This window comes from Amphiura filiformis, chromosome 11, assembly GCF_039555335.1.
Source record: "Amphiura filiformis chromosome 11, Afil_fr2py, whole genome shotgun sequence".
NCBI lineage: Eukaryota > Metazoa > Echinodermata > Ophiuroidea > Amphilepidida > Amphiuridae > Amphiura > Amphiura filiformis.
Window position 1 is genome coordinate 36,661,916 of NC_092638.1, and position 15,965 is coordinate 36,677,880.

A 15,965-nucleotide genomic window follows, 5' to 3' on the forward strand; every position below is an offset into this window, starting at 1 on the left:
CCTGTAAATTTGAAATCATGACAAATTATCCGTCTGATGATCGGTTTACCCAATGATCGTAAGTGAGGGTATTCCGTGAAACTTTAAGTAACGGTTGCCTTGCCAGAGGTCTATACTTTGAATTTGTAAATGAATAAGTAAATAGATAAATAAATGAAAATAAATAAATAAACATTAGTTATGTTTGTACATGGGGGGTGCTGTGCAATAATCATGATCCTTTGATATCCATGATTTATCCTTGCAAATTTATAGCATCGAACCTCCAGCCAATGTTCCTTGCCAGTGCTAGCCACGAAACAAGGTCACAACTGTGGCCACTCCCTCAATGGTCGTCATTTCAGTGATTGACAGTGATGTAATGCAAATATGGCGCTGGCCATCTGGTCACGTGCGCATTTATAAATGCGCATTTATATATACAACCGAAGTCTACTGTTTAATGAGACAAGTAAGCTGATTTTACTCCTTGTGGCTGAAAACAAGTTGACAATTTTACCAAAAGGTTTGGTTAAAGGGTTAATTAACCTTGAACACTTGTCCCTTTCTGGAAGAGAGCTCCGAAGTTTGGGCTCCATAGAATACAGAACTATATTTGAGGAATTTGCGCCAAGCACACGAAATAAAAAAATCTCTTCAACATGTTTAAAAGGAAATGCCGGACTACAAGGTAGAGCCTGTTACAAAGTTAGGGGTCATAACATGGTGCGTATTCCACGGCGTATTCATAGAGGATTTTATGAAAATGATTCCGAAATTAACTTGACTGACTTTTTAAGACCCAGGGCTGAAGTCTGGTCATTACGAGTTGACCTTACATTATCTTAGACTTCTTTACTTTTAATAACCTTGACGGATCAAGGTCTGTAATGCACGGGGGCACTCAACTTTGGAAGTGACGGTATGTGCCTGTCAATAGGCCCTCTACATGCTATTTTGACGGATTGCCGACAGCAAACGCTTTTTCATTGCGATCCAGACTGAGAGAGCCAAACATGTGGTTTGGGGGATCCAATCGTGAATAAAAAGGGTGTTTAGCCATAAGTTCTGACACATTTAACTTAAAATCCGAACAAAACATCTTTCAGCCTTAAAATTTCACTGAAGGTTACTGAGACAAAACTTAATGTGGACCTTTCACTGATATTGAAATCTCCATTTTAATGGAGTAAAATTGCGGATGAGCTTGTTGATCGGACCATATGCCTTATAATTGAAGGCCGAATTAAAAAGACAAGTGTGCGTCTGACGTCAGAGCAAAGGCGCAGCGTGATTGGTTGGAGACTTGCGCATTACGACATTTTTGGTCTAGTTGACAGGACATCATACGGAAACTAGTCTGTTTAATTCGGTCTTCAATTATAAGGACCAAGCAGTGGCGTAGCCAGGATTTTTGCCGACGGAAGTTGTGATTTGTTGACCCCAAATTTTTGTGCATGGTTTGTATAATTCAATTTAATTCACAATTTTCATCATTTTTTTTTACAATTTCTCCCCTTTTTTCTGTCACCGTGAGTAAAATAATTCTAGTCTAACCATGGGCGGGTGATTGGACAATATCATATAGGGTGTCTGAATATGATTTGGCTGTTTTTATAAATAGAACATGGATTTTTCAATTCTTATGTTTTCTATTATAGTGCTGTGTTTTCGTGTTGTGTTTGGAAATACGTCATAGTTTTTTTACTTCTTATGTTTTCGATTATAGTGCTGTGTTTTCGTGTTGTGCTTGGAAGTACAGCCAACATAATCAAATCAAATCTTAAACACTGAAATAAAATCTTTCAAAATTACTTTTATCGATAAAATTTCTCTATGATGCGTTGAGGTAGACAATTGTCCGCCCAAAGGTAGACAATTATCCACCTTTAAAGATTTGGTCTGCACAAACTTCCATTTGATTTCAGAATGACATTTTCAGAAAAAATCATTTTGAAAGATTTTTTTTTGTCTTTTAGATATTTCTCACAACGTACGCCTAATACCTAATAATGTCTATGCAAATGCTTTTTTTTCCCACAAGGAACACCAATACAACTAGAGTAGTATAATTAGGAGTTGTGCAAGTTGGTTTTGCAGATTATTTTGAGAATTCACTACCCCGAGGGTACACATAACCCAGCAAACACAAAACGTTTTCGCCATCATTCGCAAAATGTTATAAAGGTTCTCAGAAAATGTTTAAATGACGGGTTATATAAAGGGTATATTAAGGGTATAAAACATGTTCATAACATTTTTAGATTATTTACCGCCCAACAAACCACAAAATGGTTTACATAAAACGTTTAAATTAAACAGAATGTTATTTTGGGGTTGAAGAAATATTTTGCGAAAAATATTTGCCCAAAATATTTGCAACAACGTTTTAAAAACGTTTTCATGACCTTTATATAACCCGACATTTAAATGTTATTAAAACATTTCGAATAAAACATTTTAAGAACATTTCTGTGTTTGCTGAGTGCAAATATTTTAACATAATGTTATTTAAGTGTTGACAAAATATTTGGCAAAAAACGTTTGCGAAAAAAGTTTACAAATAACATTTTTAAAAACATTTAAAACATATTGTTGTAGTGTGTTTTCATATAAAATGTTTTAAAACGTTTTCATGACCTTTATATAACCCGACATTTTAATGTTATTAAAACGTTTTTACCTAAACCAAAAGCCAAAATATAACTTATTTATAACGTTTTTAAAACGTTTTTGTGTTTGCTGGGAAGTATTGCACAGCCCCTTACAACAATCACATAACAAAACTTGTGTATGGTCGCTAATGCTCCACAAAATCACATTGTAAATACATACTCTTTATGTATGCTGTGAGAACACTTTTATACAAGTTCTTTTTATGCAATAATTTTGTGTACCTTGGTTGGTTAATTATAGGGAGGGCAAATATTCTTTAGCATTAGGGGAGAATTTTGGCACAAAATTTCTATTTCTTACTAGATACGACTAATTACTAATAATGACTCTGCAATTGCATCTTTTTCCACAGGAACACCAATACATCTAGAGTAGTTTATTTTACAACAATCCAATAACAAAACTTGTTAATTGTAGCTACTGCTTCACAAAATTACATTTATGACAAAACCCAAAATCATGTATTGTCAACAAAATTTAATACAAAATAGGGATTTTCGCCATTCATGAACTTTTAATTAATATTTTCTAGTTTTACATTAAATAACATTTACACCAACACAATCGTTTTGCTTATATACATTAATTTTAAACTTGCTATGAGGATTTTTTTTTCAACAATGAGTTTATACTTTCGTCTTTCACAAGTGCATCTATTTTGTAGACAATTGTTAGCTTCATTGTGAAAATGGCATCAATTCACAAGCAACATTTTTCTTTATAATATACATCATTTTCTTTTTCACTTTACATCCATTATTTTGTTCAGGGTTACTGTTTCTGAAATATCACACTTTTATAAAAAAAATTTATAACACACACATATAGTTTCATTCTGCGATTAGGAACAATTACCAATGACACGAGCCCAATTTTTGATATTTTGGATTTAAGTTTTTCTCTGGTTACCTGGTGTTGCTTGAGTTTCTAAAAACCCGCCACTTGACCAAATACTCTACACGCATATTTCTGTAAAATCCTTTGATGACGTTTTCTTGATTTTTTTCTGAGGATTTTCTTGATCTCTATTGCGCAACTCATTGAAAATGTGACGGGCAGTATCAATTATCTCATATTTTGGATGAGCATTTGCAACAATGATCAAAGAACATCCCCAGAAGATAAACCAACTGACAACTCTAAAATGGCTGGAAATCCCTCGGTTGTCAGTAGTCTCTCCTCATCACGTCGATTGCCAGTAGCTGCAGTCACTCCTTATCAAGTGTTGACAAAGCAACTATGTTTACGAAAACCTACACAAATAAGTATATTATCTGGATCAAATACAACAGATATCATTTACTGAATTTATGAAAACTATATAATAGTTATTATTATGCAAATTATAATACCTAATATCTTTATGGACTTGAATAGTTTTTATACTGGGATATTATATTATATGTGATATTAATTTACTAAAGCAATATTTAACACCAACAATGATACGTACACTATGTTAAACAATGACTATGATGATAAAGTTTTACATTTAGTTAAAGCCAAGAATTCTCCGCGTTGCGGAAATTCCGCGAAAATCGCGGAATTCGGAGGTAAAGCGGAAAACGCATTTCTGAGAAAAAAAATTAAAAAAATGACCTAGAAAAGAAAAAATAATAAAATTGAAAATAAATAAATAAAATACTAAATGAAATGGGTCTTCAAAATTCATCAAAATAAAGTAAAATCCGTCATAGATTTACCGTACAACGCCTGTCCTACCTCCCATTGCAGCCATGATCCCCAATCACCCATCCCAACTTTGCAAAATGTAATTACAAAGCGGAGAAAAGCGGAATTTAGCATTTGTAAAGCAGATAATTCTTGGCTTTACATTTAGTATAATCAAATTTGAACCAATTCTGCCTGTTTTACTTTTAAGTAAAACAGGCAGAATTTAAGTAAAACAGGCAAACTTAAAAGTTTTTCCCAAAGCCTTAGTATAGGGCACTATGGGTTTGGGATTTTCTTTTGCTACATTAATGGAACCAGTGGTTTTTGGCATCCTTAAACCTGAAAGGATAAACAATTGATTGGTTCCATTTTGTTCTATGCCCCTATGGTTCCCATGAGGGGTTGAAGGTCACAGTGGGGCCAAAACTTAAAAACAGTCCCATCATGTTGTTATGTATCTCAAATTGTTCCTCTCATTGCAGGGAACATGATGCAGTCATGTCTACAGTAGAATTCATCTCGACCTTTGCAGGACTTAAACCGCATTAAAAGCTATTAAACCAAGATAACACTCATTGAAGCAGCTCAACTGATTAAATCAGATCTTCTCTGGTTGTGCACAAGTGTCTGTTTTCAATGTGCGACATCGCAATAAAGCTGGTATTATAGCTTCAGTTGGGTAACCGATTATAAAGGAAACGAAAGGAAACAATGGTATGTGTACCTTTGTTCACGAAATGAGACAAAGACCTGCTTTTTGTTAACCAGCATTCTTCAAAATGAGCAACATAATGATTGTTGACTTATTATTATTATTATTATTATTATTAAAAGACATTTATTAGGCGCCTTTTCAAAAAAGGCCAAAGCGCCTTACAATATTAAAAAACATCATTATACAATTGAAAACTTGATAAACAAGTATACATTAAACATGTTAAAAGCGAGAAAATAGAATGCATAAAATATATCATAATCATAACAACAGAGCTTTAGAAATATAAATAAACATCAATATTTCTGAAAAGGCATTATAAACATACTATTATAAAACAGACCAAATTAGTTTCAAGAAAGAATACTACTCCTTTGGAAACAAATGCGTTTTAAGCATTTTCTTGAAAGACTGGACATTGGGGGCATTACGAATAAAAATGGGAGAGCGTTCCAAAGTTTGGGACCTAAGCAAGAAAACGAACTATCACCAATGACACGACGATTGAATGGAACGCTGAGGCGAGTCTTGTCTTGGGAAGATCTTAGACCCGTACGATTACAATTATAATGTAATAAAATATCGGAAAGGTATGTAGGCCCCAAAGTATTTACGCCGTTGTACACATGCAACAAGATCTTAAACTCGATTCTCTGCTGGACCGGCAACCAATGCAGCTCACGTAAGAGTGGCGAAGAGCTAGTGCGTCTACCAACACAGAAAATGAGGCGCGCAGCACGGTTTTGAAGCCTTTGAAGACGCTCAACATTGAAACGAGAAATACCACCCAACAGAGAGTTGCCGTAATCCAGCCGAGAAAGGACTAAAGATCTCACTGCATGTGCACATGTGTCCTGGTCAATAAAACGTCGGATGCGGGAAATATTGCGCAGATGGTAATTGACAGTGCGACATAAAGCATTAACCTGCAAATCCATATTGAGATGGTGGTCAAAGGTTATACCTAAATTCCTAATAGACTGAGAGGGATCAATCACCGATTCACCGATCTTCAGATTTACACTGAGTGCCGAATTGATTTGTCTTGGCGAAGAGATGATAAAAGCTCTGTTTTCGTATCATTGAGCTTCAATTTGTTTTCAACATCCAGCGTTTGACTTCAGCAATGCAATTTGCTAGATTAAGCTGCGCTGCCTCAAAATCACCCGGTACTTTTGGATCATAACTAACGTACAGCTGGGTGTCATCGGCATAGATGTGATACGCAACATTAAAGCGTTTCAAAATATCCGTGATAGGCTTGGAATACAATGTGAAGATCGGTGGACCAGCGACTGATCCCTGAGAAACACCATAGTTTAGGGGGTGGACACTTGAATAATTATTTAAAACACAAACTCTACTTTTACGGTCTCTAAAATAAGAATTAAACCACTTTAAAACGCAACCTCCGATACCATACTCAATGTTAAGCCTATTTACAAGAATATCATGGTCGATGGTATCGAAGGCTGCTGACATATCTAAAAGTACAAGCATAATACATTTACCACGACCAAGCTCATTTACAATATCACTTTTAACCCGAAGAAGGGCAGTTTCAGTACTGTGGGCAGCCTTATAGGCTGATTGGAAATCATCAGTGAGGTTATTAGACTGTAAATGATCGTTAAGTCTGGAAACAGCAGGGTACTCGAGGATCTTACCGAGGGTGGGAAGATTGGAAACTGGCCTGTAGTTTTTCAACTCGTCTTGATTAAGAGTGGGCTTTTTGATCAGGGGTGTGATAACTGCCTCACGCAGGAGAGGTGGAAAGCATCCTACACGGAATGAGTTATTAATAAGAGACATTATGAAGGGAACTAGGACGTCAACACATTCCTTAAAAAGCCAAGTAGGCATGGGGTCGAGACAGCTAGTTTTGTTGGGGATTTTTGAGATGATTTTTCTTACCTCAGTTTCATACACGGATGAAAATATATTCAACATATTGCACTCACTATTGTTACTACATTTGACACACTGTACATATGAGTTGTTAGAATTAGACATACACTTGTCATGAGATATTGGTAGTGACATTCAAATCACGGTGTTCATCGTCAAGTTCAGATCTTATCTTGGATACCTTCTCGCTGAAATAATCAGCAAAGTTATTACTAAGAACTTCATATGAAGAACATGAAGGTAAAACTCTATTTGAACTATTAAGCAATGTATTTAGTGTACGATACATGATCTTTGAATCTGCATTTGCAAGTGTTACTTTATAATACTCTGTTTTCGACCTAACAATCATACTATTAACTAGTTTGTTTTGCTCAACATAGCTATCGCGATCAGTCTCAAGGAGAGTCTTGCGCCACTTCCTTTCCCTCTTACGGCGTTCTCTTCTGGCGTCTCTAACCTCGTCGTCAAACCATGGTGGATTACAAATGACTTTCCGCGAGCGGGTTTGTTCTGGACAATGTTTGTCGAGGATATTGCGCACTTTGATATTGTATTCTTCAGTTTGTTTTTCAACTTTTTTTGAAGAGACACATCGCGAAGTTCATTGGACAGATCAATTTTGAATGCTTCCAAATCAAGGTCTTTAAAGTTTCTTCTGGTGATGGTCTTCCTTTCTTGCGCCGGCTTCAGTTTGTTAACCGTGCATTCAACCATGTGGTGGTCAGATCCATATCTATTTGGCGACACCGTACAATTAATCAACAGGTCATCATCTAGGCGACAAACCACGTGATCAAGTATATGACCCTTCTTATGGGTAGGCCTAGTCACAAATTGACAGAGATCATGCTGGGAAAGCAAAGCAAGATAGCAAGAAACTTCACTTTTGGAAGGCTCATCCACATGAAGATTTAGGTCCCCCACTAGGAGAGGCTTACCATGTATGTCTGCGATGTCACACAGAAAACTGTCGAATTCTCGTAGAAAATTGACGGTAGTGAAGCCATTTTCCTTTGACGGAGGAGGGCGATATATAGCGATAAGATGAAGTGATTTTGAAATGTCAGTCACACAGGCATGTTCAAAAGTGGTGTAAGATTCATTTAATACCGATGAGATACTGAGCTGCAAGTTAGATTTGAAAATAATAGCGATTCCACCATGCTTATCATTGACTCGAGGAAAGTTAAATAAGGAATAGCCTGATGGTGTACTATCCCCTATTACAACAGGATCTTCTTCACCGAGCCAAGACTCAGTGATGACAAGAATATCTACGTCAGAGTCGAGAATGTAGTCATAGATCGTAGTAGTTTTATTACCCATTGATCGCGCATTCCAAACATTGATGTCAAGATTCTTTTTAGGTCCCCGCTGAACTTGAATGAGATTGCCATGGTTAGCAGTATTATGATTTATTACAGTTTCACGAGTGGAGTTAATTATTGGGCGGATTCTTTGCTTTTGCCCTCCTCGTTTTCCTCGTTTGCGCCACCTTAAGCGTGTTGGGCCAGCTTTTTCTGTGTTAAAATTTGAAGGACGAGAATGAAGATCGTGACCATGGCAAGAATTTGACAGAATGTTCAATGATTTTAATTTGTTCCACAGTTCGGAGGAAATATTGCAATTCGACCCCGGCACACATCCATTTCTATGAAGCAAAACATAATCGCGGGCAAATCTTACGTAACACAGGTCGTTAGCCTTCCGTGGAGTCACTGGAGTGCATACATGTAGTGTAAAATGGCTATGTAGTATACACGATAGTAGAATCAGCAATGGTAAAATACAAAGTTTATACAGTTTAAAATACGTTCTAACCTTTTCTGTCATCATCTCTGATGTTGTAAGAGTGTCCAGAAATCAAAAATTAGAATCCATCATAATTCATAATGTGAGATTTTGAACCTAAAAAAAAAAACAGAGCGAAGAGCTGGCCGATGTGGCGCTGCGCAGTGTTTCTTAACACGGTTTGGAAATAATTTCTTCATATTTTTGGTGTTATCTGTCGTTTACATATCCTTCCTAAAACATAAAAGTGCGACCCTCTCCAAACATCTAAATTAGCTAAAAATTTAGGACATATTACAAAACTATATTTTATAGAACCTATTTAGAATAGTTTAAATGTAGCTTGTACCGTTTTTTGTTGCATCCTTCAGAACGGAGCGGTCCGTTACCAATATAGCTCAATATTTTCGGTCAAATCTCCATTCAATTAACACGGGGAGTTGGCTAGCTATAAGCTAGCTATGCTTTGCCCTCACTCATATTTTACAAAAGTGCGACCATTTCTGAACATCTAACCTAGCTGTAAATTTAATATTGGCTGGTTATTTTTCACACAGTGATGTTAACTAGGCAAGTGTCCATTCTTCCAACATACATCATTTGTAGAGGTCACGCGTCAATGGTGAGAGCACTGTGTATTGTGTATAGGAAAACGGACAGTAACTGCAGTATGATAAAAAAGTCGATTGTCATATTTTTCTACAGTGCTTAGTTCAGGAGTTAAAAGGCCAAAAGGCCATAAGGCCAAATGTCAAAACTTTCATACACAGGGGTCAAAATTTAAAAATGGCCAGATTTCATCGAAACTGTTGTCAAATTACTCCCCTTAACATAAGAAGTCTCAAAAATATAATTTGTATTGTCATGTTCCCCTTCAGAGTTAATGCAGCCAAGGTCCAATAGAAATATGTACATGCATAACCTTTGACCCTTGATTTCAACCGATTCTGAGGTTAAACATTTCTCAAACAAACCATTGTCCTATTTAGTTTGTCAAGAGGAGTAATTTGAGGTAAACCGTTATTGAATCGGTGCATTTTGAAATTTGGCCTCTATGCATGAGATATTTGACATTGGACCTAATATACTCTATAACTAACTCCTAGTGTAATATGACAATTCACTTTAATATTCCTAGCAATGAGATGAACAACTTGAGATATATTACAATATGAGAGAACAAATTTTACATTTTGGCGCCATTATGACCTTTGACCCCCCCCCCCCCCTCGAGGTTTAAGGATGCCAAAAATTATGGGTTCCACTAGTGTAGCAAGACAAAATGCCAACTCAAATATCACCCCATAGCGCCATATACTACCTATTATAAACAGTTATGTCATACTGCTATTTTATATAATTGCCTCGACTTCTTTACATTCATTAGCCAACACATCCTCTCCTTCAGAATGGCGAAGATGTTCTGGTTTTAGTTCATCACTAGATGTAGTTTGTAGCTCTATGTCTTCAGGACTATTCGGCGGGCTCTGGTTTGTGGACACAGGCTGTATCTTTTGCAGGTTCTCATCCGGAGGTGTTTCTCTTAAAGGCTTCTGCTCCCATGGTCGAGGTAATTAATTCTTGTTTTCAACTTGGAGAGTTTTACGCTGTTTGAGATACTTGGTGATAAGTGCCGCAATGGTGTACAAGTACGGGTTGATGGCAGAATTTATGGGTAAAATAACTGAAACAGACCATGCAAAAACCGAAGAGCGTAAAGTCACTGCCCCACTTTGTACCAATATCCCAAGCACAATAATCGGAGCCCAACAGAAGAAATCTGTAAGAATGATGGCAGAGACTTTGGCAGTCATTCTTATCTGTTGTTTCAACTCTAACTCACGTCCTGCTTGTTTTGATGACTTCTTGACAGATCGCACAATCTCTACATAACACACCAGTATAACAATAATACAGATGCCATTAAGACCGAGAAATATGTGACCGTTCACGGCGAATGAGCCGTAAATTCCTCCCCCGGTCAATTTTGTTTTATTTCATGTTTAACAAATATACATCATAAGCTTTAAAATGGTATATCATTTGACTTCAAACGATACCCAGAAGCGAGGTTATAGTTTGTTAAACTTTGCTCCTTCAACGACATTGAATACGACAATCGTACACATTTTACGCTGTAACTCAGAATACAATTTAGGGAATTTACGGCTCATTCGTGCTGTACGGTCACATATTGCAGACGCATAATACAAACCGGGAATATAACCAAGAGATTCGGATTTATCAAAGATATTTAAAACGATTGAGACATGATCCCCCAATGGAACTAACACCAGTGATGCATTTTTGATTTCGAATCTTTCCAACTGCGCCAGAGGAAGTCCAATGCACACGTGAGAGTTCTCATAAAATTTAAAGTTTGTACCTGCGAAAATGGAGGGAACCACTCCTAATGCGAAAGAAATCAGCCAAAGAAATGCAACTGTTAAAGCTGCTGACTTTTGTCGTAATTTGCGACTAGAGTACGGAAATCGAATGTTCATGAATCTGTCAATACTTACCAATGTCACAAAGAAAACAGAAGCTTCACTGGATAGTATTGCCATTGCGCCAGCAATTCTGCACGTGACGCCAGTTCTCCAGGACTCAGCACGCATAGGAAAATATTCACCAAAGTAGATATCAGCGGATGCAATGATAAGCATATAGATTCCCATAAGTAAATCAGACAGCGCCAGATTGCTTAGCAGAAATGTTTGAATTTTACCTTTTTCCTCTTTTGTGTATTTCTTGCACAAAACAAACAAATTTCCAGCCACAGCATTCAAACCGATAAAGCACATCACACCCAACAACACTCTACTAGACAATAATCTGACGCAAGTCAAATATGGTGATCTCACCTCTACAGCTTTACAATTATCACTTGGTAGGCTGGTTGGCTTACCGCATTTATAATCTGCGTTGGAAAGCCAAAAAATGTATTGTTATCTATCATTGTCAATCTGTTTTCTCACAAGTCAAGGTAGGTAAGATTGTTTAAATGGGTAATATTTGGAATGTTTGTTAACCTGTTATGATTCAATATCAGATAAGTAAGGTTCGTTGTGTCTTGAAATATACGGGAATCTAAGACATGCAGCCGCTTGAAAGACAAATCCAAAACGTGTACATTTCTCAATCACTCAAATGTTCTGTAATGTAAATTAATCAAGGGGCTGTTTTTCAGGAAAAGGATTTCCAAATTAACAAGCTTCCAAAACGATCTATATCCTAGCTCCAGGAGTTTTGGAACTTGTAAAACCAACGTCTTTAAGTTAGGTATATCCTGAAAATATGTATTATTTAATGATGTTATTTCATTCATTTGAATGGCTAGTATTTTCAAGTTATCAAGTCTGTAGAACAACCCTTTTGGTAAATTGCCCAGGTTGTTACTAGTAAGATACAGTGAAATCAAATTTTTTGTGTAATTGAACAATCCTTTTGGTAAAATTGTCAACTTGTTTTCAGATAACATGAGGTGACTCAGCTTATTTGTCTCATTGAACAAATCTCCGTCTAATAAAATAATTTGATTTCCTCATCTAAGAAAACCAACCCTTTCAACAACCCTTTTGGTAAAATTGTCAACTTGTTTTCAGTCAGTTCGAGCCTATTCAGCCTACTTGTCTCATTAAACAAATCTCGATCTAATGAAATAATTTGATTTCCCTTAAGGTACAACTCTTCAAGGAAAACCAACCCTTTCAACAACCCTTTTGGTAAAATTGTTTTCAGTCAGATCGAGTATATTCAGCCTACTCGACTCATTGAACAAATCTCCATCTAATGAAATAATTTGATTTCCACCGAGGTCCAACGCTTCAAGGTTTAACAAACCTCTTAACAGCCCTTTTGGTAAAATTGTCAACTTGTTGTCAGCCACACTGAGTCTAGTCAGCCTATTTGTCTCATTGAACAAATCTCCATCCAATGAAATAATTTGATTATTAGATAGAATCAACTCTATAAGGTTCATTAACCCTTTGAACAAACCTTTTGGTAAAATTGCAAACTTGTTTTCAGTCAGACGTAGAGTACGCAGCCTACTTGTCTCAAGGAACAATTGTGCATATAATAAAATAATTTGATTTCCACCGAGGTCCAACGCTTCAAGGTTTAACAAACCTCTGAATAATTCTTTTGGTAAAATTGTCAACTTGTTTGCAGACAAACGGAGTACACGCAGTCTACTTGTCTCATTGAACAAATCTCCATCTAATGAAATAATTTGATTTCCATCCAGAGCCAAGTCTTTAAGATTAATCAACCCTCTGAACAAACCTTTTGGTAAAACTGTCAACTTGCTGTCATTCAGATTGAGTAAACTCAATCTGCTTGTCTCATTGAACAAATGTGGTTCTAAAGAAATAATTTGATTTCCAGCGACGAACAAAAACTTAAGGTCAAACAACCCTTTGAACAACCCATTTGGTAATAGTGTTAAGTTGGTTTCTTCCAGAGAGAGGTTAACTAGTGTACTTGTCCCATTAAACATGTTTGCGGCTAATATCAGATTGTTGCCAGTCAGTTCCAACTCTTCAATGTTAGTTAATCCTTTAAATAACCCTTTTGGTAATATTGTCAACTTGTTTGCAGACAGATGGAGTCTAATCAGCCTACTTGTCTCATTGAACAAATTTTCATCTAATGAAATGATTTGATTATTAGATAGAATCAACTGCATAAGGTTATTTAACCCTTTGAACAAACCTTTTGGTAAAATTGTCAATTTGTTGTCATTCAGATTGAGTAAACTCAGCCTACTTGTCTCATTGAATAAATGTCTATCCAATGAGATAATATGATTTTCATCAAGGGACAACTGTTCAAGGTTAATTAACCCCTTGAACAACCCTTTTGGTACAGTTACCAACTTGTTGTCAGCCAGATTGAGTGTAATCATCTTAATTGTCTCATTGAACAAATCTCCATCTAATGAAACAATTTGATTTCCATTAAGGGGCAACTCTACAAAGTTAATTAACCCTTTAAACAATCCTTTTGGTACAATTTTCAACTTGTTTTCAATCAGATTGAGTAGAATCAGCCTACTGGTCTCATTGAAGATATATCTATGTAATGAAATAATTTGTTTTCTTCTGAGGTCTAGCATTTCAAGATTAATCAAACCTTTGAACAAACCTTTCGGTAAAGTTTTCAACTTGTTTTCAGTCAGGGTGAGTACGCGCAGTCTACTTGACTCATTGAACAAATGTCCATCTAATGAAATAATTTCATTTCCACCGAGGATCAACTCTTCCAGATTAAACAACCCTGTGAACAAACCTTTTGGTAAAACTGTCAACTTGTTTGCAGACAGACTGAGTAAACGCAGCCTATTTGTCTCATTGAACAAACGCCCATCTAAAGAAATAATTTGATTTCCACCGATGTCCAACTCTTCAAGGTTAAACAACCCTTTGAACAAACCTTTTGGTAAAATTGTCAACTTGTTGACAGCCAGATTAAGTAAAATCAGCTTACTTGTCTCATTGAAAAAATCTGCATCTAATGAGATAATCTGATTTCCAGCAAGGGTTAACCCTTCAAGGGTAATAAACCCTTTGAACGAACCTTTTGGTAAAATTGTCAACTTGTTGTCAGCCAGATTGAGTAAAATCAGCTTACTTTTCTCATTGAACAAATCTGCATCTAATGAGATAATCTGATTTCCAGCAAGGGTTAACCCTTCAAGGGTAATAAACCCTTTGAACGAACCTTTTGGTAAAATTGTCAACTTGTTGTCAGCCAGATTGAGTAAAATCAGCTTACTTGTCTCATTGAACAAATCTGCATCTAATGAGATAATCTGATTTCCAGCAAGGGTTAACCCTTCAATGGTAATAAATCCTTTGAACAAGCCTTTTGCCAAAATTGGCAACTTGTTGTCAACCAGAAGGAGTGAAATCAGCCTACTTGTCTTATTGAACAAATCTCCATCTAATGAAATAATTTGATTTCCACCGAGATCCAACACTTCAAGGTTAAACAACCCTTTCAAGAAATCTTTTGGTAAAATTGTCAACTTGTTGTCAGCCAGATTGAATATAATCAGCTTTATTGTCTCATTGAACAAATTTCCATCTATTGAAATAATTTGATTTCCAGCAAGGGACAACTCCCTAAGGTTAATTAACCCTTTAAGCAAACCTTTTGGTACAATTGTCAACTTATTGTCAGCCAGAATGAGCAAAATCAGCTTACTTGTCTTATTAAACAAATCTCCATTTAATGAGATAATTTGATTTCCATGAAGGTCCAACTCTCTAAGGTTAATTAACCCTTTAAGCAAACCTTTTGGTAAAATTGTCAACATGTTTTCAGCCAGACTAAGTCTACTCAACCTACTTGTCGCATTGAACAAATCTCCTTCCAAAGAAATAATTTGATTTCCAGCAATGGACAACTGTTCAAGGTTAATTACCCCTTTAAACAAACCTTTTGGTAAAATTGTCAACTTGTTTTCAGCCAGAATGAGTAAAATTAGCTTACTTGTCTCATTAAACAAATCTCCATCTAATGAGATAATTTGATTTCCATGAAGGTCCAACTCTTTAAGGTTAATTAACCCTTTAAGCAAACCTTTTGGTAAAATTGTCAACATGTTTTCAGCCAGACTAAGTCTACTCAACCTACTTGTCGCATTGAACAAATCTCCTTCTAAAGAAATAATTTGATTTCCAGCAAGGAACAACTGTTCAAGGTTAATAAACCCTTTGAATAACCCTTTTGGTACAATTGTTAACTTGTTGTCAACTAGACTGAGTAAATTCAGCTTACTTGTCTCATTGAAGATATGTCCATCCAATGAAATAATTTGATTCCCATCGAGTTTCAACCCGTCAAGGTTAAACAACCTACTCAACAACCCTATTGGTAATATAGTTAACCTGTTTTCGGCCAGATCGAGTAAATATAGCTCACTTGTCTCATTGAACAACTCTCTATCTAATGATATAATTTGATTTCCAGCAAGGGACAACTGTTCAAGGTTAATTAACCCTTTGAACACCCCTTTAGGTAAAATTGTCAACTTGTTGTCAGCCAGATTGAGTATAATCAGCCTACTGGTAACACTGAAGAAATGTCCATTTGGCACAATTTTCAACTTGTTTTCACCCATAACGAGTAAAATCCGCTTACTTGTCTCATTAAACATATCTCCATCTAATGAGATAATTTGATTTTTAGCAAGGGCCAACTGTTCAAGGTT